Source organism: Pinus tabuliformis, chromosome X, assembly GCF_031772625.1.
Source record: "Pinus tabuliformis cultivar Carrire ecotype Pingquan chromosome X, CPIR1, whole genome shotgun sequence".
Taxonomy (NCBI): domain Eukaryota; kingdom Viridiplantae; phylum Streptophyta; class Pinopsida; order Pinales; family Pinaceae; genus Pinus; species Pinus tabuliformis.
In genome coordinates this window covers 191365051-191378179 of record NC_142308.1, presented here as the reverse complement: position 1 = coordinate 191378179, position 13129 = coordinate 191365051, and positions in this window count along the sequence as shown.

Below are 13129 nucleotides of genomic sequence, written 5' to 3'. Positions count from 1 at the left end.
TGAAATGTCACATTCTTTTGTTTGTTAATTTCTATGATGCAACCAACTCACAAAATAGAAGAAAAGATAGATCAACATATTCAAAATCAACCTCTTTGAGGGGGAAACCTCCTTTACATTACACAAATGAACAATTCTTTGATGATACAAATGACAAGACCTCCTTTCTATATATAGGAGTCTAAGGGGTCGCAATACAATCAGAGCCTACATAACAATAATATTGTAGGGGAACAACCACTAACAATAGTGGGATTCTATGGGGCAGAATAATAACAACATGGGGACTATTTGGGCACAATAATACAATAAGGGGGTTTCAATAATAACAATAAGGGGTTACACTAGTAGTATAGGGCCCTAACATGCCCCTCTCCTTAAAAAAGTGTTGTCCTCAATGCTTGAGTAGTTATGGATGTTTCTATATAAAATTCTCATCCTCCCATGTGGTCTCTTCAGTGGGTAAGTTCTTCCACTTGATGAAATACTTTGAAATTGATCGATTTCGTAGTTGTCAATTTCTTGTTTCTATGACTACTTCAAATTACAATATTATTTTTCCTTCCTCATCAAGTTCTGTAAATATTGTTTGAACTAGGATCTTCTCACCTATAACCTTCTTTAAGCATGAAACATGGAAAAATGGTTGCAATAGGGAAGATGGAGGAAGCTCCAATTTGTATTGCATATTACAAATATTTTGTGACACCTTGTACAGACCATAATACTTTGGTGATAATTTATTATCCTTGTTATCTTGCTTGAGGGACATTTGTTTGTATGGTTGTAGTCATAGAAATACCCAATCACCTACATAAAAAATTCTTTCACTGCGATGTTGATATGCATGTTGTTTCATTCTATTCCCCGCCAAAGTGAGGTTATCCTTTAAGAGTTTGAGAACTTTTTGTTGATGCTCGATGTGATCTGTTGGAAATAATACTGAGAGGGGGGGTGAATCAGTATTATCTGATTAATCAAACTTTTTAAATGCTCAGAAACATATACGCTACTTCAGTTAAGTGAACCAGCGTGTACACGCTACTGTGACGAAGTAAAACAGCGTATAGGAAGAAAACTCACAATTTAGTTAGCTTATTCTTCAATTAAGTGCATCAGGACATTATTCATCACATTAACAGTAAACATGTGCAGTAAAACAGAACAGATAAAAAGCCACACACATGAACACCAAGATATAAGGTGGAAACCCAATGTGGGTGAAAACCACCTGCTGCAAGTTGTCTCTATCTTTCTTTAATATGAAACTTCAGTTTACAATCTTTTGTACTGGTGCAGCCTTATACCAGTACGCAGGCTACAACCTGCAGAAGGCTTCAACCTTCTCTCGTTCTCCAAACTTCCTTGGAAGGGAGCTCCAACCCCCTTTGCTCTTGTACTAGCCAAGATACTAGTACGTAGGTGCTGACCTACAATCTTCCTTCTTTCAGATATCACTTTTCATACATTTTCAGACTTGGATATTCCTGAAGCACAACATTACAATCTGAAGACCACAAATCATTCAATTTCCACAACAGATCATTGAAGCATAAAACAACCAAACTTTGAATCACTGAACCACTGAACCCTGTCAATCACCAGTTACCAGAACACAGAGCAGACTACAGAACTCTGCAATAACAGTCAGACCCCACTGTAAACCCAAAATCAAGCTTCAAAAGATATACGCTACTTCAATGAGAAAAACCCGCGTATACACGCTCTTTTACCGAAGCCAACCTGCGTACAGATCTAAAAATAAACTTTCTCAATTTGCAGCTGTACCAGACATTAGTTAGATCCAAAACGTAACATTGCGACAATATGCAGATCTAGAAATACGCATAATCAACCATATCATGATAGTGCATTTCAAACCATTAGATCCCGATCTATCCTTAGATCTAGTCTTCCATCAACCGATGTGATCTCTCCTTGGCTTAGATCAAGCAACCCAGAACCTGCATATCAGATCTCTTTCTCTCTTAGATATTCAAGCCTTGTCGAAAGATGATTTTGCCTAATGATCTTCTTCTCCTTATATAGTCTTAGGCCTAGCTCAATACCAAGTGCCAAAACCATAGTAACACAATACCATCAACTTCAAAACTAGGGATCGACACGCTCGTCGAGACACAATGGTCCGAAATCATAGGCACAACTTCCAAGGACTAACCACCATGGACCAAAGGAACCTTTCCACATACACGCGCTTTTTATGAATCGAACTTGCGTGTACACGCGACTTGGGCTTAACGAAACGGCGTGTATGAGCTTCCTTGGTATGCTGTACTGAGATCTGTCTTCTGATTAAGTTGCCATCACCTGTACCAACCTCTGAGCACCTGTACCATCCTCTGAGTGAGTTGCCATCAAGGACAACACTTGAATCATAATGCCAACAATCTCCCCCTTTGGACTTGATGGCAACCATCACACCAAGTCACTCTCCCCCTTTGACATCAAGGGCAAAGGGCTGTGCTCCCCCTGAGGACATGCTCCCCCTGAGGACATGCTGTGCTGACTTGTGCTCCCCCTGACCGAAGGCCAGATCTGCAAAAGATGTTCTTCAACAAGAACCAAGCCTTATACACCATAAGGGACCTTCCTATCACCAAAAGACTCAATACATACATCCATACTCCCTACCAAGAGGGGACATAACAGAAACAACCAATTATATTACAGCATTCATCCCAGGCATAGTGGGGAAAACAACAAAGGCCGTTACATGACCTTGATACCATAAAAGAGATATGACAAGAGAGATACATGACATAGAGACAACAGATCTAGACCAAGACTTAGGAAAGACACCAGCAGCATCTGATAAACATCTTGTTAGATCAGCAACCAGAATTTCTTTCTGAGCTCCTTCTCCTGAAACCAACAACCAAAACATCTGAATGCCAACAATGCTTTATGAGACTTTTGAGCTGCTCCCCCTGAACCTGTGCCTGTTGCACTCCCTGAAACTGTGCCTGAAGAATTCTGACATTCCTATTGCTGTTCAGAACTTCAGAGTTTTCCCTTGCTGTTCAGAACTTCATATACGCGTTTTATCCTGTACAAAACAGCGTATGTACGCGGATATTCTTTCTGCAACAAGCGTCCAGCATACACGCGACTTACCCAGCATGAATCCGCGTGTATACGCCCATATCCCTTCCGTAACCTGCGTATACCAACTTTTCTGTAGAACAAACAAACTTCAACAACAGGATGAAGCATCAACTACTCCCAGCTTTTGTCTGAGATATTCAAAAGTTTCCCTGGGCAGTGGTTTTGTGAGAATATCAGCAACTTGCTCCTTAGAAGGAACATACTCCAACTTGACCTTCTGCTCAAGCACTTGTTCCCGAAGAAAATGGTACTTGATTGGTATGTGCTTGGTCTTTGAGTGCATGACAGGATTCTTTGAAATGCTGATTGCACTTGTATTATCACATAAGATAGAGACAGGTGGAGTGCAAGTGATTTGAAAGTCCTGCAAGGTCTGCATCATCCAAAGAAGTTGTGTGCAACAAGATGCTGCAGCCACATATTCTGCTTCAGCTGTAGATAAGGCAATCGAACTTTGTTTCTTGCTGAACCAAGATACTAATCTGGAACCCATGAAGAAAGCACCTCCACTTGTGCTTTTCCTATCATCCACACTTCCAGCCCAATCTGCATCTGTGTAAGCATGAAGAGTGAGATCAGTATTTCTAGGATACCATAAGCCATAGTTTTGGGTCCCTTGAAGATATTTGAAGATTCTTTTGACTGCCTGAAGATGAGTTTCCTTTGGGTTGGCTTGAAATCTTCCAACCATTCCTACTGCATGTGTAATATCTGGTCGAGTACCTGTCAAATAAAGCAAACTCCCAATCATGGATCTATAAGTGGGTTGGTGGACTGCTGCTGATTCATCATTTGCACTGAGGCTGCATCCTGTAACCATGGGTGTACATACTGGCTTTGACTCTTCCATGCCATACTTCTTCAAGATCTGCTTGAGGTATTTGGTTTGAGACAAGAAGATACCTCCTTCATTTTGTTGGATTTGCAATCCAAGAAAATATGTCAATTCTCCAAGAAGTGACATTTCGAATTCTTTCTGCATAACCAAGGCAAAGTTTTGACTCATGGTCTCTTCATTGCTGCCAAAAATAATATCATCTACATAAACAACAAGAATTAGCAATTTGTTATTTTCAACTTTTATATAGAGATTGCTATCTGCTGATCCTTTTGAAAAGCCTTGTTGGTGAAGATATTTGTCCAACCGATAGTACCAAGCCCTTGGAGCTTGTTTGAGCCCATAGAGTGCCTTTTTCAATCTGCATACAAGGTTTGGATCATTTCCAAGAATGAACCCATCTGGCTGCTCAATATATACTTCTTCTTCTAAGTCTCCATTCAGGAAGGCTGATTTCACGTCCATTTGAAATACCTTGAAGTTTTGAAAGCTTGAGAGAGCAAGGAACATTCGGATGGCCTCTAGTCTTGCCACAGGAGCAAAGGTCTCTTCAAAATCTATTCCTTCTTGCTGTGCATACCCTTTACAAACAAGTCTGGCCTTGTTTCTAATTACTTCTCCATTTTCATTTAACTTATTCTTGAAGACCCATTTTGTTCCTATTACATTCTTATCTTTTGGTCTAGGAACTAATTCCCAAGTGTTGTTCCTTTCGATTTGCTCAAGTTCTTCATCCATTGCTTTGACCCAACATTCATCTTTGCATGCTTCTTTCACATTTTGTGGTTCAATGGAGGAGAGTAGAGCCAAGTAGCTTGAAGCTTCTGCAAGTGTCCTTCTTGTTTGTACTCCTGCTTCTTTCTGCCCCACAATCTGAGTTTCTGGATGATTCTTTTGGACATATCTGGATGGAGTCTTCTCTTCTATTCTTGTCTGCTCCTCTGGTTCTTCTTGAGATTCTTCTTCTTCTTGAGGTTCTTCTTCTTCATCATTTCGCCTTTGAGAGTAACCTTCATCTTCTTCAATGTCTTCATGATGAACTTGCCTAGGAATATATCCCTTCTCATCAACCACTATATCAATACTGTCAACAATTCTGCCAAGTCTTTTATTGTAGCACTTGTATGCTTTGCTATGTGGAGAATAACCAAGAAGAATGCCCTCATCTGCTCTAGGTTCAAGTTTGCCAAGTTGCTCATCAGTATTCTTAATATAACATTTGCTCCCAAAGATTTTGAAATGCTTCACGGAAGGAGTTTTACCACTCCAAAGCTCATGAGGTGTTTGAGTGCTGTTTACTCGGACATTTGTTTTGTTAAGAATGATAACAGCAGCATGTGCAGCTTCACCCCAGAAGGTTGCAGGAGTACCTGATTCATCGAGCATAGCACGAGCCATTTGTTGGATAGTTCTGTTCATTCTTTCCACAACCCCATTTTGCTGAGGAGTTCTAGCTGTAGAGAATTCTCTTCTTATCCCATGTTCATCGCAGAAATCGAAAAATTCATTTGATGTGAACTCCCCACCTCTGTCAGATCTGAGGCACTTAATTTTGTGTCCTGATTCATTTTCAGCCAATGCTTTGAAGGATTTGAATTTTTCGAATGCTTCATCTTTGTGCTTCATAAGCCCTAACCAAACAAACCTTGAGAAATCATCAATGAATAATATCAGATATTCTTCTCCTCGAGGTGTCCTTTTCCTAAATGGACCACATACATCTGTATGGACTAGCTCAAGAGGCAAGCTAGCTGATCCTTCCTTCTCTGGAAAGTTAGTTCTGGTTTGCTTTCCAAACTGACAAGATTTGCATATGGTGTTGTCTGGAATTTTGATATCTGGAAGATCGCGAACTGCCTGATATTTGCATGCTTTCCTTATTTGTGAGAAGCTTAGATGTCCCAACCTTCGATGCCATAACCAGTGCTCTTCATCCTTGCTAAGATAGCATTGTTGTTGTCCTTCTTCAAATATGTACAGATTATTTGGAGTTCTTTTGCCTTTGAGAACTGTTTTACCTGTATCAAGATCACGAACAAGACATCCATTCGATCTGAAAATAACCTCGGTTTTTTGATCACACATCTGGCTGACACTTAGAAGATTATGCTTCAATCCATCAACATACAAAACATTTCCAGCCTTGACCTTTTCTTTCAAAGGAGCAATACCTTTTCCTTTTATAGTTGCAGGAGTATCATTTCCAAAAGAAACTTTCTTTCCCTTTTCTAAAGTAGAATAAGATTCAAGTTTTTCTTTATCACCTGTCATATGTTTCGAACATCCACTGTCAATGTACCATAGATTTTCCTGTCCTTCTGCATAAAACGCTATCCCACATCTTTCTGTCTGAGGTTCTTTTATTCTCCATTTTTTGGTGCTCGTGGCTTGTTCCTTTTTCTCCTGAAACCTGCTCCTGCATTCAGACTCTTTATGACCAAAATTATTGCAAATAGAACATTCAACTTCATTTTCAAGAACCGAAAAGTTGTTATAGGTCCTCTTTGTAATCCCTGTCATACTTCTTTGTTTTTGAGCTTCCCTAGTCATGATTGTTTTATATGCAACACATTGAGCTGCTTTGTGACCAAAGTTATGGCAAGAAAAGCATTGTCCATTGAAGAAGCTTCTGCGGTTATTGAATCTACCAGCCAACTGATTGTAATTTCTATTTTCATCTATTCTTGTGCCAAACTGAGAAGATTTTACCTGTGGTTGGTTGTAGCTTTTGTTCACCCTTAAGAAGGATTGTCCCTGATAGTTTCTGTTTGTAATTCGTCCCTGCTTTACCTGATTATCTTCATTGTTCTTCTGCTCATTTCTTCTTGCTGCATCAAGATAACTTTTTGAGGTGGATGCTTGAGAGGTTTCTCCATTATAGCCCAAACCTGTCTTGTTTAGAGGAGACCGCTGCACATTGATAATCTCATCCAAAGTTTCAGATCCTTTGACAAACTTAAGATTAATAGTTTTTGTTTTCTCAATTTCTTTTCTGAGACCAACAATTTCACCTTCTAGTTTTTCAAGATGTTTTTCCTTTTCATCAATTTGAAATTGCAAAGTATCAATGATCACACTCTTTTCTTCTATGCATCTCTTGAGTCTAGTAATTTCATTATAGAGATTATCCACATCTACAGCATCCTCATAATCATCATCTTCAAATGCCATTAATAGCTTATATTTATTACCTTGTTCATCTTCATCACTGTTTGATAAGCCATCACTATCTTCATGGGTGTAGTAGCTTTTCTTATTTGCACTTTGTTTCTTATTCCATCTAGCAGGTTCTTTTCCTTTATCCTTATTAGGACATTTTGCAGCATAATGACCTACTCTTCCACAAGCAAAGCATTTGAAAGGTAGCTTACCTCTGAACCTTCCAGCACCCCTTTGAAGATTTCTGACAAAGTTTGATTCTTCTTCCTCTTCTTCTGGAACATGGCTTGCTTCATAGTAATCTTCTTTTCTTGATGCCTTAAAAGCAGCTTCCCTTCTGTCTGATGGACCTCCCTTTCTCATTTCATAAGCAGTTAGAATTCCATGTAGCTGAGACATAGTGAGAACTTTGAGATTTTCCTTTTCTTCTATTGCAGATACTTTAGATTCAAACTTGGGGGATAATGATCTTAGAATCTTTTGAACTACTATAGTCTCTTTTATTTCTTCACCCAGATTTTTCATACAATTAACAATCTCATCTACCCGAAGAAAATAATTAGCCACACTTTCATCATTATACATCTTGAGGGTCTCATATTGAATCCTGAGAGTTTGAAGTTTAGCTTGCTTTACCTGTTCATCTCCTTCATAGCTAGTGATCATTTTGTCCCATATCTCTTTTGCTGATTTGAAGTGCATGACCTTCATGAATTCTGTTTGAGATATACTTCCTAATAGAGTACTGACTGCTTTTGCATTTGTTTCATATGCCTTTTTCTCAGCTGGATCTGTAGGAGTAGCTGAAGGAAAAACATAGCCTGTTTCTACAATGTCCCAAACTTCTGTACCAAGAGATTGAAGATATGCAGTAACTCTTACCTTCCAATAATTGAAATTTGTTCCATCAAAAACCGGTGGCCTGATTGATGCTTCTTTCTCGTAGTTGCTCATGATGAATGATCTTCCTTCAAGCGATCAAGCTTCTCTGAAGGACCTGCTCTGATACCAATTGTTGGAAATAATACTGAGAGGGGGGGTGAATCAGTATTATCTGATTAATCAAACTTTTTAAATGCTCAGAAACATATACGCTACTTCAGTTAAGTGAACCAGCGTGTACACGCTACTGTGACGAAGTAAAACAGCGTATAGGAAGAAAACTCACAATTTAGTTAGCTTATTCTTCAATTAAGTGCATCAGGACATTATTCATCACATTAACAGTAAACATGTGCAGTAAAACAGAACAGATAAAAAGCCACACACATGAACACCAAGATATAAGGTGGAAACCCAATGTGGGTGAAAACCACCTGCTGCAAGTTGTCTCTATTTTTCTTTAATATGAAACTTCAGTTTACAATCTTTTGTACTGGTGCAGCCTTATACCAGTACGCAGGCTACAACCTGCAGAAGGCTTCAACCTTCTCTCGTTCTCCAAACTTCCTTGGAAGGGAGCTCCAACCCCCTTTGCTCTTGTACTAGCCAAGATACTAGTACGTAGGTGCTGACCTACAATCTTCCTTCTTTCAGATATCACTTTTCATACATTTTCAGACTTGGATATTCCTGAAGCACAACATTACAATCTGAAGACCACAAATCATTCAATTTCCACAACAGATCATTGAAGCATAAAACAACCAAACTTTGAATCACTGAACCATTGAACCCTGTCAATCACCAGTTACCAGAACACAGAGCAGACTACAGAACTCTGCAATAACAGTCAGACCCCACTGTAAACCCAAAATCAAGCTTCAAAAGATATACGCTACTTCAATGAGCAAAACCCGCGTATACACGCTCTTTTACCGAAGCCAACCTGCGTACAGATCTAAAAATAAACTTTCTCAATTTGCAGCTGTACCAGACATTAGTTAGATCCAAAACGTAACATTGCGACAATATGCAAATCTAGAAATACGCATAATCAACCATATCATGATAGTGCATTTCAAACCATTAGATCCCGATCTATCCTTAGATCTAGTCTTCCATCAACCGATGTGATCTCTCCTTGGCTTAGATCAAGCAACCCAGAACCTGCATATCAGATCTCTTTCTCTCTTAGATATTCAAGCCTTGTCGAAAGATGATTTTGCCTAATGATCTTCTTCTCCTTATATAGTCTTAGGCCTAGCTCAATACCAAGAGCCAAAACCATAGTAACACAATACCATCAACTTCAAAACTAGGGATCGACACGCTCGTCGAGACACAATGGTCCGAAATCATAGGCACAACTTCCAAGGACTAACCACCATGGACCAAAGGAACCTTTCCACATACACGCGCTTTTTATGAATCGAACTTGCGTGTACACGCGACTTGGGCTTAACGAAACGGCGTGTATGAGCTTCCTTGGTATGCTGTACTGAGATCTGTCTTCTGATTAAGTTGCCATCACCTGTACCAACCTCTGAGCACCTGTACCATCCTCTGAGTGAGTTGCCATCAAGGACAACACTTGAATCATAATGCCAACATGATCTTCCATTGCTTGAACCTTAGAATTTTATTTTAGATATGATGTGATTGACGGTGGATGATATCCATAAAGTGCCATAAATGGGGTCATTTTTTTTGCAGTATGGAAGGAAGTGTTATACCACCAGTTATCCAAAGGAATCCACTTGACTTGTTGTGCCAGTTTATTAGATGCAAAGTAACAAAGATTTCCTTCCAAACATTTGATCATTATCTCAATATTCCCAGAAGATTGAGGATGATAAGATGAACTATGAGTTAACTCAGTGCCTAGACAAGAAACTAATTATGTCCAAAAACTTCTATTGAAAATGGGATCTTTAGCACTTACAATAATCTTTGGGTTTCCATGTAGCTTTTGAATTTTTTGCATAAATGCAGTAGCAAATGTAATAACTTGAAATGGATGAGATAATGCAAAAAAGTGTGCATACTTGGTAAGTCTATCAACTACCACCATGATGAAGCTCTTTCCTTCAGACTTAGGTAAACCTATGATAAAATCCATTGAAACCTCCTCCCAACATTGACTTGGAATTTATAAAGGTTTTAACAAACCTAGGGTCTTAATTGTCTAAACTTTATTTTCTTGGCAAACCAAACATTCAGCCACAAAATTTTGAATATCATATTTATGGCCATCACAAAAAAATATTTCTTAACCATGTGGGATGTTTGTAAAAATCTTGAGTGCCCTCCTAAGTGAGACGTGTGAAATTCCAGAAGAATATTTTATTTGAGTTGGGAATTCTTACAGAGGTATAAGTGATCTACACACCATAGAGAATCATTTTTCTAGCTAAATGTATCAGATGTACTGGGATCTTGCTACAAGATTTGAATGAGTGCTCACACTTATTCTTTATTCTACCATTCATCCCTTGCTTGATTTATCCAATCTGGTTGGATAATAAAAATGGCACAAAACAATGCTTCCACATCCTCATCATTTCTTGAGAGTGCATCTACAACAACATTTTGCTTCCCTTTTTTGTATATTATTTCAAAGTCATAACCCAAGATATTTGTGACCCATTTTTGTTGTTCTTTTGAATATAACCTTTGTTCTACAAAATATTTAAGAATATCATGATCCGTTTTTACCTTGAAATGTCTTCCCATTAGGTAAGGTTGTCATTTCTTAAGTGCATGTAGTATTGCCAACATTTCCTTCTTATAAATAGATTTGTGTAAATACTTTCTTTTGATTGGACTACTTTCAAAAGAAATGGGTCTTTCTTCTTGCATTAAAACAACACCAATTTCATTTCCTGAGGCATCTCATTCCACAATAAAGGATTTTGTGAAGATTTTCGTAGCTAAGACCGGTGCTTGGCACATTGTCTCTCTAAGATGTTCAAAGGCCTTCGGTACTTCTAGAGTCCAAGAAAATGCATCTTTCTTTAGTAATGTTGTTAGAGGTGTTGCTATTCTCCCATAATTCTTAACAAACTTGCGATAATACCTTGTCAACCAAAGAAATCCTCGCAGATGCTTTATGGATGTGGTAATTTTCCATTCCTTAATGGATTTAATTTTTATACGGTCTAACTTAACAACTTCTTGAGATACAATATGACCCAAATATTCCACCTCTTGTAATCCAAAGAAACGTTTGGAGATTTTTGCATATAATTGTCTCTCCTCAAATAGTTTGAGCACCCTGTCAACATGTTGAACATGATCCTTCCAAGACTTGTTGTAGATTAGTATATCATCAAAAAGTACTAACACAAATTTTCTAAGAAAGGGCTTAAAAATGGAATTCATCAAACCTTGAAATGTAGAAGGCGCATTGGTAAGGCCAAAAGGCATGACCAAAAATTCATAATAACACTCATGAGTTCTAAATGTTATTTTTCGAATGTCTTCAGTCTTCATTCTGATTTGATGATATCCTAAATGAAGATCCAACTTGGTGAAGTAAATTGCTCCATGTAATTCATCCAATAATTCATTAATGACAGGAATGGGAAATTTATCTTTAATAATAATCATGTTGAGCTCCCTATAATTTGGACACATGAGCCATGATCCATACTTCTTGTGTACCAATACCATTGGAGAGTGAAATAACTTTGACTAAGTTGAATTATACCAACCTCTAGCATTTCTCCAACCATATGTTCAATTTCAGTCTTTTGGGCAGATGGATGTCTGTAAGGCCTGATGTTTGGGGGAACACTTTCTGGAATCAAATGAATAGCATGATCATGATCACGAATAGTTGGGAGACCTTTGGGATTCTCAAATGCCTTGGAATTATTGTCCAAAATGTTTTGGAGATATGAAGAAATAAATGATTTCGATGTGGGAACCTCTAGTGAACATTCTTCTGCAATTACTCCCCATTATTCTCTGTTTAGAATATTTTTCAAGCTATCTTTCCCAGTTTCCCTGCGATACCCCTTAACTCAACTTCCTTTCCTTCCCAAAAAAAATTCAAGAAAAGCTCTTGAAAATTAAAGGCTATCGTACCCAAAGATTGTAGCCATTTGACTCCTAGTACAACATCACCACCACCCATTGGAATGGAAAGCATTGAACTATTCATTACATATTCTCCCATGGATAGATTGATATTATGGCACTTTCTAGATAAATTTATGGTTCCTCCATTTGCAACCATCCCTTGACACGCTGGTGCTCGATATAGGAATAAATTCAATTCCTTGGCTATCTTATAATGAATAAAATTATGGATACTACCATAATCAATCAACACTATTACCTTTTTCTTCTTGATATGTCCTTCTATATTTAGAGTTTGAGGAGTGGTAATGCCTACCAATGCATTACAAGATATGGTCAGATTCATTTCTTCTTTCTCTAGGGTTGGTTCCTCATGTATATCCTCTTATTTTGACGTTTCTTGGTCATTTTCTTCCTCCTCTTCACAATCTATGTAAAATAATTTCTTCTCATCACACTTATGACCTTTAGTGTATTTTGTATCACAACTATAATAAAGCCATTTTGCTATTTTTTATTCCTGTTGTTATGGTGTCAACCTTGTAGGTTGTGGAAGGTTGGGGGAAGAAACACTTACATATTTATAGTTGTGAGTGGAAGGCTTCCTTGTTGCCATAATTTTTCTTTCAATTTTTCTTGCCAACCTGAGTGCCTTCTCCAATGAATCAGGTTCCCAAATGAGAACCGCATGTTGGATGTTATCCTTTATATTCCCTATTAACACATCAATTCTATGCTCCTCTAGAATATCTTTTACCCTTATATTCAATTTTTGGAATTGATCAATGTGCTCTACAATTGAACCCATTTGTTTTAGATTTATCAATTGACTAAAGAAGGTCTTTCTTTTGGTATCCTCATAATGTGCTATCATTTCCTCCATAAATGTTTGCCAAGTGACAATATTTTTACGAGAGAAAAGCCATTGATACCATACAAACTGATTGGGTTCTAAATATAAAGTTGCAATGTGTACCTTTTGTGTGTTTTGCACATTATGGAGATCGAAATATTACTCCATCTATAGTATCCATGTTACAG